We start from the raw sequence: 15148 nt of genomic DNA, 5'->3' as shown, positions 1-15148 counted from the left end.
GCAGGCTCATCCCTCAGCCTATAAATGCTAAATGAAGGCAGCTCTATGGCTCTTGCACGGGTGTGCATTCCCTCTGCGGGGGAAGCGGCCTGTCATAATGCATGATCCCCAGTGGATGTGTGTGCCTCTTCGTCCTGCTTGGTATTTTCTACATGCGTGTTGCCTCTGTCACCTGACTGCAGTTTTAAGCATTTGTCGAAACACACTTTATCTTACCACAAATGGGCAACTATTTCAACCAACGTTCGGCAAAGCCGCTCCTGGTGTAATGCCTGGCTTATCTGGGCAAGACATTTCCCCCATTTCCCCTCCCCAGGAACCCTCCGTCTGTGTCTGTCTCTGAAGAATTGTGTCACTGGTTTTGTCTTGGAGAAAGAGTACCCCAGATGGGTGCCTGGGAAGTCTGAGTGCCTTTATAAAGGCTTAAGCCTTTATCAAGCCAGGGGAGTTTTAGATCTGGATATTAGGAAGAACTTCTTTACTGAAAGGGTTGTCAGGCATTGGAACAGGCTGCTCAGGGAAGTGGTGGAGTCACCATCCCTGGAGGTCTTTAAAAGATGTTTAGATGTAGAGCTTAGGGATATGGTTTAGTGGAGGACTGGTTAGTGTTAGGTCAGAGGTTGGACTTGATGATCTTGAGGTCTCTTCCAACCTAGAAATTCTGTGATTCTGTGAAGGTGTTTTCAGGGGTGGCGAGAGCAAGTAGCTTGTATTCAAGGAGAGTTGGTATTAAATCTTATGGTTAGATATAAAAAATCCTGTATGCATGGTGGCTGCTGTAAATGCTTGTTGGGTGAAGGACGAGAACCGGTCAGTAGCTGAAGAGAAGGATCCCAAAGGGGAGCAATCAGTGAGGGCATCAGCCCCGTTCCCTGCAGGGCCATGGCAGCAGCGCGGCAGTGTTCAGCTCTCAGCTATGTGTTTGCCTGCACACCTTCGCTTTTTTCCTTTCTAGGTTTAAATTGTACCTAAAACACAGGGTCGGGTTTGTTTGTGAGGAGCACAGCGTGGTTCCTGGGCTCTGTGAGCAAGTCTTTAAGGATGTGACAGTGACACCTCAGAGATGGAGTTTGCTTGTGGAGGAGACCCAGCGGAAACTCTTGCCGGCCAGGGCACACCAACTTTGACCTATAAACCTTACGATTAGCGACAACACACCCCACACAACTCCAGCCTCAAAAGATTTTATTACTGCCGTTTCCAAAGCCGCCTCCCAGCGGCATTACACACCCGGGGGGGGGGGAACGGGTGCTCCCCCCACACGGGGCCCGGCGCCTCATGGCCCCGCGGGGCTCCTGCCTCCCTCCCTCCCTCCCTCTCCCTCCGCCACATCCGGGCCCGGCGGCGGGGCGGAGCGGGGCCGGGCGGGCTCCTCCTGCCGGCCGCCCCCTTCCCTGCCGCCGGTGATGGAGGCGCGGCGCTGAGCGGGGCTCGGCCACGGGCACCGCCGCCGCTGCTGCTGCTTCTGCTGCGCGCAGGGCTCGGGGGATGCGGAGCGGGCGCCGCCGGGGGACCGCAGCTGCCGGCTCCGGGGTGCTGAGGGAGGACGAGGAGGAGGCGGCGGCTGCTGCTGCTTCTTCTCCTCCTCCTTCTGCTGCTGCTGCTGCTCCGCCGGGCTCCGTCTGACCGCGCCGCAGGAAGAGCGGGGCCGAGGCGGCCCCAGCCCCAGCTCCAGCCCCAGCCCCGGCTGCGCCACGGCGGCGGCGGCGCCTCCCCCACGCCGCCGCCGCCGCCGCCGCCGCCGCTGCTGCTGCTGCTGCCCGCAGGCAGGGCAGCGCCGGGCAACCCGCGTCCCTCCCGCCTCGCCGAGGTGAGTTCCTGCCCCAAAAACACCCTAAAAGCCCTCCGCTATCCCCACCGGGTCCCGCATCCCCCGGGGTATGCCCCCGGCCCCCTCCCTCCCTGCCTGGGGTCGTGCCCCAGGAGCTGTCAGGCTGTGGGCTTGTGGAGTGCGGGTGTGGGAGCACAAAGCGGGTTTGGGGCGGCAGCTGCCGGGAGAAATAACTTTTATGGCGAGCGAGCCGGCACCTGGTGCCTGTGGGAGCGGTGCTGGCACCGCAGGAGCTGTGCAAAACCCGAGCCGTGCGCCCGCTGCAGCGGCGGGGGGGACCGTGCACGCCTGGAGCACCTCAGGACTCGTCTTTCTGCCAGATACAAAGGGCTGCTTATGCTGGAGAAAGCCTTGGGCTTTGCTGGTGCCAGCCTCGTCGCTTTCCGTGGCTTGGAATTAGGTTCCTGTCCTCCCCGGAGTGGTACGGGCAGCGCCGAGCTCGCTGCGTCTCCTCAGGCTTCCCACCGTGGTGGTGGGAGCACGTCGGGGAGAAATCTCCCTGAGGTGAGTGTCGGGAGGGAGCTGGTGCGCTGTGAGCGTCTCCAGGAGGTGATCCAGCTGGCACCTGGCAAGGACGCCGCAGACGAGCCACCCTTGAGATCAAGGTGATAACACCCGGGCTGTTACAGGACGCTGCCTGGCTTTTCCCAACTGTGGCTCTGTGAAGGAAGACGCCTTCTTCCTTAATTTGGAGCGTGCCGGTTCAAAAACTGGCGTGGAAATGTTTTACAAGCAGCATGTGACAGCCATTGCCTGCCTGGTGCTGCTCCCGGACAAACATCGAGCTCCCTTCTTCCCCCTGCCCTCAGTCATCGCGGGCTGGGTTTGTTCGAGCTCGTTCAGCAATCAGCTGTATATCAGCTATACGGGGGAAGAACGGAGGTGCTTCAGCATGAATTTGAGTGCCAAGCTGCTGCCTGGGTAAAATAGTGCCCTGCTGTCTTCTTGCTGGAAGAACTTCCTTCCTCGTCTCTGCTGCCGTCCTTTCTTTGTTGCATGCGTGTTGGTCAAGCTGCACGCCGGCTGTAAACTCGCGAAATATTTTTCTTTCTTCTGTCACAGAAATAGCGTGGTGTTTATCTTTGGGTTGAGAACAAAAAGTAGCTCCAGGGACACTCGCCTAAAAATAGGATCCTTCCAAACACTTAGCTCGGTTGAATGTAATTTAAATTAAGTGTAGCTCAAGAGACAAGAGATTCTTGCAAGATCTTGCATTTTGTATTTTTAGAGATCTCAAGTGCACGTGGTAAGTCCCAGAATATCCACCTGGGACAGAAGTTTGATTCACCGGACTGAAATGTTATGGTCTTGGTGCTGCTGCCATCCTCAGCCTGTTTCTTTCAGTGTGGCCTACAAAACTGAAGGCACTTTTTCGGGGGTGCAGGTTACATGAAAACACCTTTTAGCACCTGGAGTGTTGCTGCTGGGCATGGGGCTCTTTCACGCTTATAAGCCATTTGCTTTGAACAAGAATTCCTGAGTGTGTTTTTTTTTTTTTTTTTAATTTTATTTTATTTGTGTTAAGCTATGAACTGAAGTCGGGAGCAGTGCTGAGCACTTCTGTTGTGGTAGGGCCTTACACCGATACCTGACAGCAGCAGAGGTGAATCCTTACTTGGTGCTCCCCACACCTTAGTGCCCTTCTTTCCCTGCTGGCAGATTCTGGGTTACAAAGGCACGCTGTAGAAATCACTTCGGAAACTTAGGCATTGTCTATCCCAGAATCATAGCTCTGACCTGCCTCTTGGTCTTTCAGGTGTAAATTTCCAGTCTGTTTGTTGCTTAGTCTGCTAATAACTACTTATACTTTCATGTCTTGCTTCATTATTCTTTATATTACCAGTACTAATTTCTAATCTCTTCATAAAAGTTTTCTTCAGCCACACAATCTAAAACTGGAGCAGCCTTTCTGAGACACTGAGGCTGACCCACTACTTTTCTGAAGATATCCCAGTTTTGCTAGCACTTGCTAGCTCCTCTGGAGTCCTGACGTTTTTCATTTCCAACAGCTCCACTCTAATATTGAGCACAGGTCTTTCTCGCTTTCCACAGGGATGCTCATAATCCTCTTGTTTATGCTAGGTCTACTTAATTTATAAGTTGCTGACCATACTGGTTATTCCGTCTTCAATTTTCAGGGCCACTTCTTCTGCATTTATTACCACCGAGTTTTATCTGCTGCTGTGTTGCTTGTACATTGTGGTTGATTAGCTCCCAGTTAGTTACATTTTCGTTCTTCTGTGCTTGCCTGAGCTCCCATCACTGTGAACGTTTTTAACTTCTCAGGTCATTAATAACTGCCTTTACGTGCAGCTTGCTTTATGGATCCTTGAGGCATCCTGTTAACCTTTTGCTGTGCTGAGCTTTGACGATGTGCTCGTAGTCCAAGCTTTCTGCTTCGTAGCTAGGAATAAAAGAATAAAGATAAAACTTAATTTCCAGATTTCCATGATATTTTGCTTTATCTCTGCAGAGTTGGGATCGTGGCTTTTACTCGACTTGAGCACCAAACCTGTTCTTGACAGTAGTATTCTAAATTTAACATCCCCAAATAAAATGTTTTAACTGTATGCGTGTCTTAAAAGCATTTTGACGCCACCTCCCACTAATTCTAGCAAAGCATTTTTCCCCTTTTACAGTCTTTCTAGCCAGCTTAGTCCATTATGTGAAATCAGCCCATCATAAAAATCAATGCAATTGATATACTTTTAGCTAATGTATTAAAGAGCTGGCTAACTGCTCTATTATTCACTTTTTGATCGCTTAAATACGTTTTTGCGCCATGAAATACGGATACTCTTAAGGGGCATTTACTTTCAGTTGAATTAGAGGCTTGTGACTTTGAGCACTGCATAAATACCTCGCGTGTGTGTTGTGCTAACAACCCCCCAGCTCCTCGAGGCGTGATCCGCCAAGGAGAAGGAACTTGAATTGTTAAAGCTCTGCGGATCACCCAGCGGTGGTTCCTACTTTCTTGTGGGAAATGTGACTCGGGTTTTTGTGCCTTTGTCTGAAGGGCCTGTGGAGCCAGTGTAAGAAGTTGCATTTAGCTGATAAAACCTCAGGTGTCACTGAAAGCAAGCGTGCAGGGAGGTTTGACCTGGCTGGTTAAGAAAAGGCACCCTAGGCAAGGCCATCTCCAAAGGGGGTCTCCTGGTGTCACCTGCCACCATTGCTCCTGTTACCCAGAGCTTTATTTTGAAGCATTAAAAGAATATTTTTGTTTTCTTTTCTGCCTTTAAATGGTAGGTATGGAACTATGTTAATCCAACATGACTGTGAAGTGGCTTCAAAACTTTTTTTTGCCAAGGTATTTGATTTTGGTAGTAGAGTGTTTCGCTTTATTTCTGGGGAAATGAAAGTTATCCTGAATAGTCAGAGCTCTATAATGGTGCTTTCTCACTGAAATTCGAGTTTAATGACCACTGCAACTCTCATTGATGGTTTCAGCTTGTGTATTCTTCCTTTGCTATCAGCTCTCTTCCAGCACTTTGAAGATATACGCAGGTAGGGGTTTTGAGCGCTATCTGTGTTGCAGGCTGCTGTCCTGCCTAATCTGATGCTCCTCAAGCCTGTGCTTATTCCTCCGTGAGAAGTTAAGGTCAGTGAAGAGCAGATAAAGCAGCAGCAGCAGACAGTGTGCTGCTGTGGAAGTTCAGGCTGTAGGATCAGCTGATGGGAAACTCATCCCTAGGTAAGGAGGGAAGTGTTTTCCCATGTTTTCCTCTGCCATGCTGGCATCAACTCTCAGAAACCTCGCTGAGTTAGAAAACTTACTCAGTATTCCTCTGTAACAGGATGCAGTGCTGTTTTCACGCTAAGTTCCAGCAGCTCCCGAATTGCCGCTGAAGTCACACGACAAAGTTTGTCATCACAGTTTTGTGGAACAACCGAATCGGGATGATACACAGCATCCGAGTTCCCCGTGGAAAACTTGTTGCAGGCAAGCGAGAGGCTGTGTCCTGGTCTTTGATTCTTCTTGTGCTGCATCAGAAAAGGCTCCGGAGCTTCAGCTGGTGCCTCCCAGCAGCCGCGGGAGTTATGGGAATATCACAGCGCATAAATACCTCGTGTTAAGGACTGCTACAAGAGAAGGCAATGCTAGCCTCATTTTACAGGCACAGCGTGGTTGAGGCCAGCAGAGCCTGCAGAATTTGAATCCGAGTCTGTTTACTTTTCCACAGCCACAGGTCTTCATTATCTTATCTTTCTTCATGCCATCTGAGATTGCATGCATGCTAGCAATACCGTGGTGCAGGCTGTAAATGACAACCAGAATTACACGGAGAATTAGAAAGGGTGTGTTAATACCAGGCTTCTCGCAGGGAGAGGGAAGCAAGGCTTAGGTTTTTTGGAAGGTCCTGTGAGGAGCAAACTGGGGAGGAGAGTATTGGCAACAGGTTGGATTTGACTGCCAGCAGGTAAAGAGAGGTTTGGAAGCGCTCATGAGCGAAGGGGCTGACTGAGAAGCAGAATGAAAAATTAATCAAATGTCCACGGAGCTATACGAAGAGAAAGAGGTATCTATTACTGGTCTTAATCAGGTGTCTCCACAAAGGATTCTGAAATGAGTATACCCATAGTGGCCAGGATGCGCAATGACTAAGACTGACCAGAAAGTCATCTCCCACCCCTGCCAAAAGTGGATGAGAAGCTGATGCAATCTCATCTGGTCATTTCTTAGCTTTGCTAGATAATGGTGCATGCGTTTTGTTTTTCTTTTTTCTTTTTACAAGTACGATAGACTTCTGAGTCTTGCGAGGGTTCAAGTGCAAATTAGTTGTGATTGGTCAGAGTTGTGCTTTCACTCTGATGTTCAAGGGTTTGATTGCCATGATGAATAATTTAGCTTTCAGAACAACCTGGGATCTTACGCCCATATCTTGCTCGTGACACTTTTGGATTAAATACATCAAAGAGCGAGCATTCAGTATAGAGGCATTTTTTAAGCATCTTTAAGGACTCATTTAGGTTAAGATTAAGCTAATGGATTTATTTAATTTTCTTTTCATTATGTACTCAGAGTAATTGGGATTGATACACTTCTCAAACGCAGAAGCTGAATCCTAATTCGAAGCGCAAAGCTCAGCTTTGACTCCTGTCTCCAGACAGTACTTCTGCAAGAAATTACTGCAATTTGTGCTGACTGGAATGCTGCTTTGCGTGTCCAGTTTGTGAGGTAGTGATTGTTGTTAAGATATTAAGGGCACGCGTCCACAGAACTTTTTTAAAAAAAAGGCCATTTAGTGGTTTTAAACTAATGTCATGTGAGGGAAGTGAATGTCTGCTATCTTTATCTCTTAAAAATGGCTGAAGGCTGCATACCACAACAGTTCTGTACCAAAGAAGTGTTTGAAATAATAGATAGATGTAGAATAGCCAAAAAACCTGATGGAAACCGTTGTCTTTGTTCATGCCTTTTCCAATACACTCTTACACTTTTTTCTTAAAGAGCTCCCAGACCTTAAGTTTACTAATTGAAGTACCTGCATTTTTTAATAGCTTAGTAAACCTCTTTTATTTTCAGTTTCCAAATTCTAGAGATAGTACGATGTACGCATGTCCACGCTAGAAGATATTAAGCTCCTTAAAGTGCAGCAGAGGTACTACAGTTTAAGTACATTTATTTGAAACAAACGTTTTGAGGAAAAATGGATCTGCCACTGAAAGCTCTTTGCCCGCAAAGAAAAGCTCTGAAGTTGGAGCCCTTTGTCAGACTGACATTTCTGAGCGTTTGATTTTGTGGAAAATTTCCTGAAGTGAAGCTCTTGGGAACAGCGTGCGAAGGGCTAAGTCATGCAGCTGGGTAACGTTAGGGAGTGGGAAGGGACAATGCTACCTTCAGGAGCCCTAATGTGGGCCGAAATGGTGTGTGCTTTGTATCTTTCTCCAAACTTTAGCAAACCTTTAGGTTCTTGTCACAATTTGCTCCGGTGCTAAGCACTTTCTACGTTACCATTTCATGTGTAAAAAGGGTTACAGGTGGGATAGAGAAGTACACTACGTAAAGCTTGCATTTGCTTGGGATTCGGCTTTATTCTGCCTGTTTGTGGCCTCTTTAAAGAACAGGCTGAGGAAAGCAGCTCCAAGCTGCTCCGTGGTCTCTTCTTCAACTTCTGCTGCGGTGTATTTGGGCACTGGAGTGAACAGGGAGAGCAACGTGGTAGGAAGGATACTCAGGACTTCTTGATTCATTATAAGAGCTCAGGCTCCATGCTAAAGCACCACGAAATGGAATAGCTGCTGACACATGAGACAGCATACTCATCAGAAATGCTTTTTTTTTTTTTTTTTCCCCCATCTTTAAATAAATTTTAACATTACATCAGTGATCTTATGAATGTTGGGCTTAAATATTTTGACAGAGTATAGATCCACTTCAGGGCTCCTGTGACTGAGCAGAGTCCCAAAGCGAATGGCTGGTAATCTAGCCTACGGAGTAATTCTGATGGGCTCAGGGCTGAAGGAGCATTGGTCATATGGCGTTAGAAAAACTAGTGTTCATTAGGGGTTTTACATGCTCTAAAATCTGTGTTTGATGTTCAGCTGTGAATAGATTCATTGAATTGCTGGGAACTGCATTAATATTTTATCAGTTCTAAAACCATTTGTATGTTTCTAGTTGAAGTACTTGCAGAAAAATGTTAGCTTAAAGAGTGAGACCGAATTTGTACTGAGACTGTCCAGCAGCGCCAGCAGACTACCACAGAAAATTTGTGAAGTCTTTTTAGAAAGCAACCCCATAATGTTTCTTTCTTTTAGTTGCTTTTGAATTTTGCAGAGTTGTCAAATCACATCCTCTATTTTGTCTTCCCATGTCCAGGAAAACTAATCACTTTGCTGCAACCAGTTGATGCTTGAAATCTGCTGTGTGAGAGAAACCAATTGTCCCAGTCTCAGCTGTGATCTGATTCACAGAAGTACAATAATGTGTAATTTTCTTGCTCTGGATTATATCAAAGCTTTCTTACACAGCGTTAGACTTTCATGACTATTCCTTTTTTCCCCCAAATTGTGCTTTTCCAAACACAGTAAGAACTCAGGGCTGAAACAATGGTTTCTCTACATTTCATGAGTGTTATGTATATTTGAAAGACATCTAGAGACTTTTGTTTTAACCACATTTTCCTCTTTGTTGAAAATGCCATAAAACATCGCAACTTCTGCTGGGAAAACAATGCCTTTTATTTTATTTTTTTTTTTTGCAGCATACCTCATGTTATTGGAGTTAATGAGTAGCGCGGAGCTGCAGTCGCTAGTCTTTGCTAATCCACTAGTTTGGATTACTAGTGTTTTTAAACAAAGAAACCACAATGGGATGTTTATTTAAACGAACAGGCTTTCTGTATTGCCACTTCCATGCAGAAGAGCTCAGACTTCAATAGCATGTGAGTCAGGCACTGATTTCTAAATCAAATGTTTGACCTTGGGATCTTCTGAGCCGAATTTGCAACATGGAGGCTGTAAATATGTTTGATGCCTAATTTCTTATAATCAAACCATCTTTTGTTGTGGAGGCTAATGAAATTATGATTCACCACCACTTGCGTTTGCAGGGATGAGCTGTGCAATCTATTTCTATGGAGCAGAAACGAGAACAATTTCTTGTTATTCTAAGAGACTGCTTGCTGCTGCGTCCAACACTTGTAACCCATGCTGGCTAATTGGTAGTTTAAAACAGCTCTTATCAATTACTGTTGTGGCATGCCAGCTTAACAGTTTTAGATTCCCATAAGTTGTTATTTCTCCACTTCTTCCGTTTGTATGGGTCTGTAATGTGTGGTTGGATGTGTCACTAGTTTTTATTCAGAAAGATGTGGATTCAAGATTGGCAGCGGAGAAATGCATCTGAAAAGAAGTCAAAATAATAAAAATGGTGTTTTATATATATATATATCTAGTTTTATGCATCTTAGACCTGGCTATCTGAAACTGAGATCATCCATTTTTTGGAAAAACCATCACTTTTTTAGAATGACTTGAGGTTTTCACTGGGGAGAAAGAAAGGAAATTACCTTACAGTCAGGTTAGGGAGAATGTCCATCTTACTATGCTGGTCGCCCTTGGAGAGTATTCAGAAAATGCCTTACATTTTCCTTTGTATACGAGTTCTTGACATGATTTAATTTACTGGAGATATTTCAGTGTAATTTGAATGACTTAATGAGTTCTTTTGTGTCTTAACAATGTATTAAGCCATTACATAAAAGATAAACAAAGATATGCCAGGGGAGGAAGCCAATACTCACTTAAGGGAGAAGTGATGACCAGTATCACTTGAAGTAAATTGAAATCAACTGCGACTGCTGCTTTGGCATCATGAAACTTGTTGTGGGCTGAGCAGTCTCTTTCAGGCACAAGAAGGAGAAAGTTTAGCCAGTCTTACGCAAATAGTTGTTGAATAATGATCTTCCTTTTCCAAAAGGGATATTTGTTCCAAGGGAGAGGGGGAGTGAAGTATTTATAAATAAAAGCTTGAATGCTTATAGAAGAACACTACTGAAAAAACTCAAAATTTAGGGAGTCAAATGCGTACAGGTTAGGAAAATAAATCTGAAGGGGCTTCTGACTGTCTTAAAACTCTGCGTCTGAAAATCTTTATCTGCTGTACATGAAGCTTTCTGGAGAAAGTACATTGGTACTTTCAGGAGAGAGCAGAATTGCAGAAGAAGAACTTTATACAGAGAGTTTTAAAGGATGTTTGGGAAAACTTGAAGGCATTAAAATGGCAACTCTTCTTGTGCCAAAGCCATTTGATACAGTGCGATCTCCTCTGTTCACCTTTGGTCCTCCATCACTCTTCCCCATGGGCTGTCCCCTCACCCCCAGTTTGTTAGGATGCTTTTAGTCATGTTACGTGACAAAAATATTAAGTTGCCAGAGGTCTGGAGAAAATTGGTGCTTCAGCATAAGAAAACCACATCTCACACTCTCTATAGAGGCCGTAGGGTGAGCTCAACAGTTGCCTGTTCTCTTCTGGTCTGCAAGTTCACCAATTTTGTTTCATATTGTTTTGTTTTGACTGACCAGATGGCACACGTAAACCTTGGAACAAACCATAGCATGCGGTACCTCCTGCCGAGCTGGTAATTAAGCGACACATGAGAGAGATGACAGCATCACGTGGGGAACGGAGGTCTGGGGAGCTGAGGAGTGGTGGAAGAGCTCACAAGGGGCTGAGGTTATCATTGGAGGCTGCGGTCTGTGGGAGATCAGGTCACTGATTCTGTGTTTCACAAGGCAGGATAGCTTTTTTTTTTTTTTTTTTTTTTTTTTTTAGCAAGGGCTGTTTGTGGATACACTAATTTATTTCTGAGCATCAGCATTCCACAAGATACTTTTCAGCATGCTGCTGCTCTTTTTGCAGCTGGTCCTTTTAAATTATTTTTTTTTTTAAAAAGGGCCAGCCAGCTGTTGCTACAGGGAACTTTTTTAGAAGATCACAGTGCTACAAGTTAACGCACTGCTTGGTTTAATGAATAGTTGGTCCTGTTTCTTCTCCCCAACACAAAGCTTCCATAGTTTGCTTATGAACCTTTAAACCTGAATTTACTGCAGACATACATGTTTAAATGGGAATAGTTTGCTCTTTGAAGAGGTAATTGGTGTATAATCTGGCTATTTGGTGGGTACACTATCTCCTGTTCTGCTTTTGAGAGGGGAAAAAAAAAGGCAGGAAAGCAGACTGTAGCAAGATGAAGACAAGATTAATGTACTGTTCATATGTGAGTGAACATAAGGTGATGCAGTTAGGGATCGTGATAACCTAGATTATTTACTTTCTGAATACCATGAGGAAAAGAAATGTTTGAAGCTCAATTCACCATCTTTGTACTAGTGTTTCCTTCATTAAGAGTAAACGGGGTACCTTACAGCATTAGGAGAACTGAGGTTGACTTTTTAACTGGGGGAGCTACTTGCACAGAAAGGAGGCATGAGAAAATGAATAAAGAAACTGCTTGGGCTTTCTTTAAATTCAATTATTAGATATTTAATTATGAACTAGTTTCTCTGGTGGGTGAATTGCACATCAGTGTCCCAGAAACTATTAGGGAACACTTTTACGTCCCATATTACAAATAAATTTAACTGTTTATAATGTTCTCTCACTTTCCTGAAAGAGTGTGGCTAAATGATGTGATTTTTAGGGGCTTCTTTGGTATTGAGAAACCCAATGTTAACATAAGAGCGGGCATATTTTTAAGTGTTCTTACCCTTACTTTCTGTTTTTACCTGAATTCTCTGCTATTTCTACATATACTACATAACATAACTTCCTTGTTGTCAAAAAGCTTATCACCAAAGGAGCTGGTAGTTTCAAGCCATGAAATAAGCAAATAATAAGGAAAAGCATAGGTTGTCCTAAGGTGTTCATACATTCTGTTACGTTCAAACTTCTCTTCATTCTGGTAGTGTTTGTGGGTTGTTAACACGCTTTTTGGGGCCTTGTAAAGTATATGACATGGTCACGGGATACTGGAATACTGATGTTGGCTCCTCAAGCTGTAAATGGTCAAATGCTGGAACTCCGGTCAAAAAAAAAAAAAAAAAAAGTAAGATTGCACTGATGAGACTAAAACCATGATCTCCAGGCTTCCTTGGATGACTGCAGTGAGCAATGTGAAAGGAGCAATGACATCTCGCTTCTCGTCGTCTGAAGTTGCAGGCTCCAGCTGCAACTGAACAGGAGGCAGGCAGCAGAAAACCAGGCAGAGGAGGAAACAGAAGAACTGAAAGGAAATAAAATGTAAATCTCCTGCTCTAGAGGATACCACAAGTACTTAAATGGCTAAATAGGATGTCAATAGCTGTTTTGTCAAAGAGCAACAGCTATCGTTGTATAGCAAACTAATTAGTAAAAGAGAATTTGCAAATCTCCAAACTATTAAGAGACTGTAAGCAGTGGGGAGAATCTCCCCGTTGGCAGATGAAAGTTTTGTCTGGTATAATTAACCTGTCTGGACAATGTCAGGTAGAAAAAAAATCACTTTGACCTCCTTTCTCACCCCTCCTGACTCACTGACAAAAGTCCAAAATTTACTAGCTGGAGGACTTGGTTTCCTTTTAGTGCTTGCTCGTGCTTTCTGGAAATGCAACAAAAAGTAGAGGTAATTACTCTAAATGCTAGAGAATTTGATATAATTCCAGCCCAAGATGGTGAGCTGTGATATTGAGGAAAATATCAGCGGGATCTTTGCAAAAAATGGGAGGAACTTGTACACTCCAGTGAAAAGTGGTACAGGGATCATACCGTCTGCCTTCATTTACAGCATGGGGCACATCGTTATAGCCCTGGGGTAGGTTGGAGTAGTCTTTGAGGAGATGGGTGAGAGAGGTGATCTGTTTGGATAAGAGATGATGCCTCCTTAGCAAAAAATTACATCTTAGTCCCAACCAGACAGACAAGGTAATTATGTAAGAAGTGAAACGTTCGTGCTCTCTAAATAATTGGAGTTTTCTGTCTCATACACGTGCTGAAGATATCACTGAATTTCAGCCTTTTGCGATCTTATTTGCTGTGTTCCTTCTTGATAAGCAGAATATTGTTAAAATAGTATGAAAAACAGAATGGAAATTTCTAGTCTGTGCGCCGTTTTCCCATGAGTATGAAAGATGCTCAAGGGTATTGCTGAAAGGATTATATTTAATTCATCTTTTTATTTAGAGTTTGTTTATAACTTAGTTTCTGGAAGCTGAAGTGTTGTGTAGCAGAAATACCTACTTATCAAATAAAACGTTCAGATCTTATTTTGTGGTAGTTCTCACTGTCCTTGTCTCTCCTTACAAAATAGCAGGTACCTATCCTAGCTGAGACGCTGGTTCTTTTAGCTTTAGTATCTTTATTTTTAGGGGTTGATTTGAAACTTAAACGTTCTGCATTCACATTACAACTTAACTTTTGCTGTACCTTAGGACAGGTTTCTGTATGGAAGGAGCCTGTTTAATCCCTTTCTAGAGCATTCAAACCCAAATCATTCCTTACCCTTGAACAAGCCCAGGTGTTTTGGTGAAGTGGGCGTTGATAAAACTGGCGTCTTTCCAGCTGTGGAAAATGCTAAATGGTTGGAGTTGTCAGAATAGTTGATGAGGATTGCCAACAGGGGAAGTTTCTCAGAGCCTGAAGCAGCCTACCAGGTATCAGATTAATGGTGCTTCCCTCTCACTGTTAGGATCTAATTCACAGCCTGCCTCGCCCACAGCAGCCGCTGAAGAGCATCTGAAAGAAGATGAGCTCAGATACAGAATAACTGAAGAAAGAAACTTTTAGAGAAGAATCACCAAGCAACAAGTGTGTTGAAATTTAGTGAAAGAAACAGTGGGAGATCACAAAATTGAAGATGTTGCTTCGTGAGCATGTCACTTGGGCACTGCTGCTGAATCACAGAATCAGTCAGGTTGGAAGAGACCTCCAAGATCGCCTGGTCCAGCCATCCCTACCACCAGTGTCACCCACTAAGCCATGTCCCCAAGCACCACGTCCAACCTCTCCTTGAGCACCCCCAGGGACGGTGACTCCACCACCTCCCTGGGCAACCCGTCCCAAGTGAACAGAGAAATGGACGTGGCCACTCTTTCGCTTCCCAAAGCCTGTATGGTGACAGAGATGGTGGGGGTTTCTGGATTAGAGGTCATTTCCATGTTAAACTACCTTTAACCTGTATCCAGAGGGGGCGTTTCCAGAAAGGAGGAAGCATTGTGGGGACAATAAACAAATGCTGAGGGGCTGCGGGACGTTACAGTGCTTTCCTTGAGCCGCACTGCTGATTTTCTTTTTTTTTTTTAAACTTAATTTTAGGCATGATGTGTATATAAACTGCACGCCTTCCTTCCTGGATACTGAAATATCTTTCGGGTTTGTGTGTGTGAAATAGAAATGCACTGCGAACAGCTGGCTGCCTGTCTCAGCAACTAGTAAGCTAAGTGAAAATAGGGTATTTCTAGGAAGAAACCTTAAGATTTGAAGCATGATTTGGGAAACTATAGCCTGCATTGCTGCGTTGCCAAAGGCTACGTTCAAACAGCAGGGATTTTTTTTTCTTTCTTCTTTTTTGTAGGAGAGCTAATTCACTGCTTTGTTGTTACAGTTTCCTCATCCTTGTTATGACAGCGCTAATAGCTCCAAGTCTTCTGTTTCAACTGCCTGCTCCTGATTTTATAGAAAAGGGCGAGAAAGGAGCTGGGATGGGTATTACCGAGCGAATCCATTGTTTCTGGAACTTGATAACGTAACGCTTCCTGTGTTCCTTTGCAGCAAACACAGCTTCCTGACATAGGGACCATTATCTCACCTGAAGCCAGAACGCGTTTGCCTGCCTG

At 44.7% G+C, this 15148-nt stretch overlaps 1 protein-coding gene across 3 annotated transcripts in view; it reads left to right on the top strand.

Moving 5' to 3' along the window:
* Nucleotides 1–1359: 1359 nt before the first annotated feature.
* Nucleotides 1360–15148, top strand: part of GALNT1 (polypeptide N-acetylgalactosaminyltransferase 1) — an 81188-nt gene continuing 67399 nt past the window's right edge. For all 3 annotated transcript variants that reach the window (XM_068671129.1, XM_068671128.1, XM_068671127.1), the window contains exon 1: nt 1360–1810. The gene's annotated coding sequence lies outside the window, so the exon portion shown is untranslated. The remainder of the gene's footprint in view (nt 1811–15148) is intronic.

The sequence above is a fragment of the Anas acuta genome, chromosome 2, assembly GCF_963932015.1.
Source record: "Anas acuta chromosome 2, bAnaAcu1.1, whole genome shotgun sequence".
Classification (NCBI taxonomy): Eukaryota; Metazoa; Chordata; class Aves; order Anseriformes; family Anatidae; genus Anas; species Anas acuta.
This window is presented reverse-complemented; position numbering and strand designations above follow the sequence as displayed.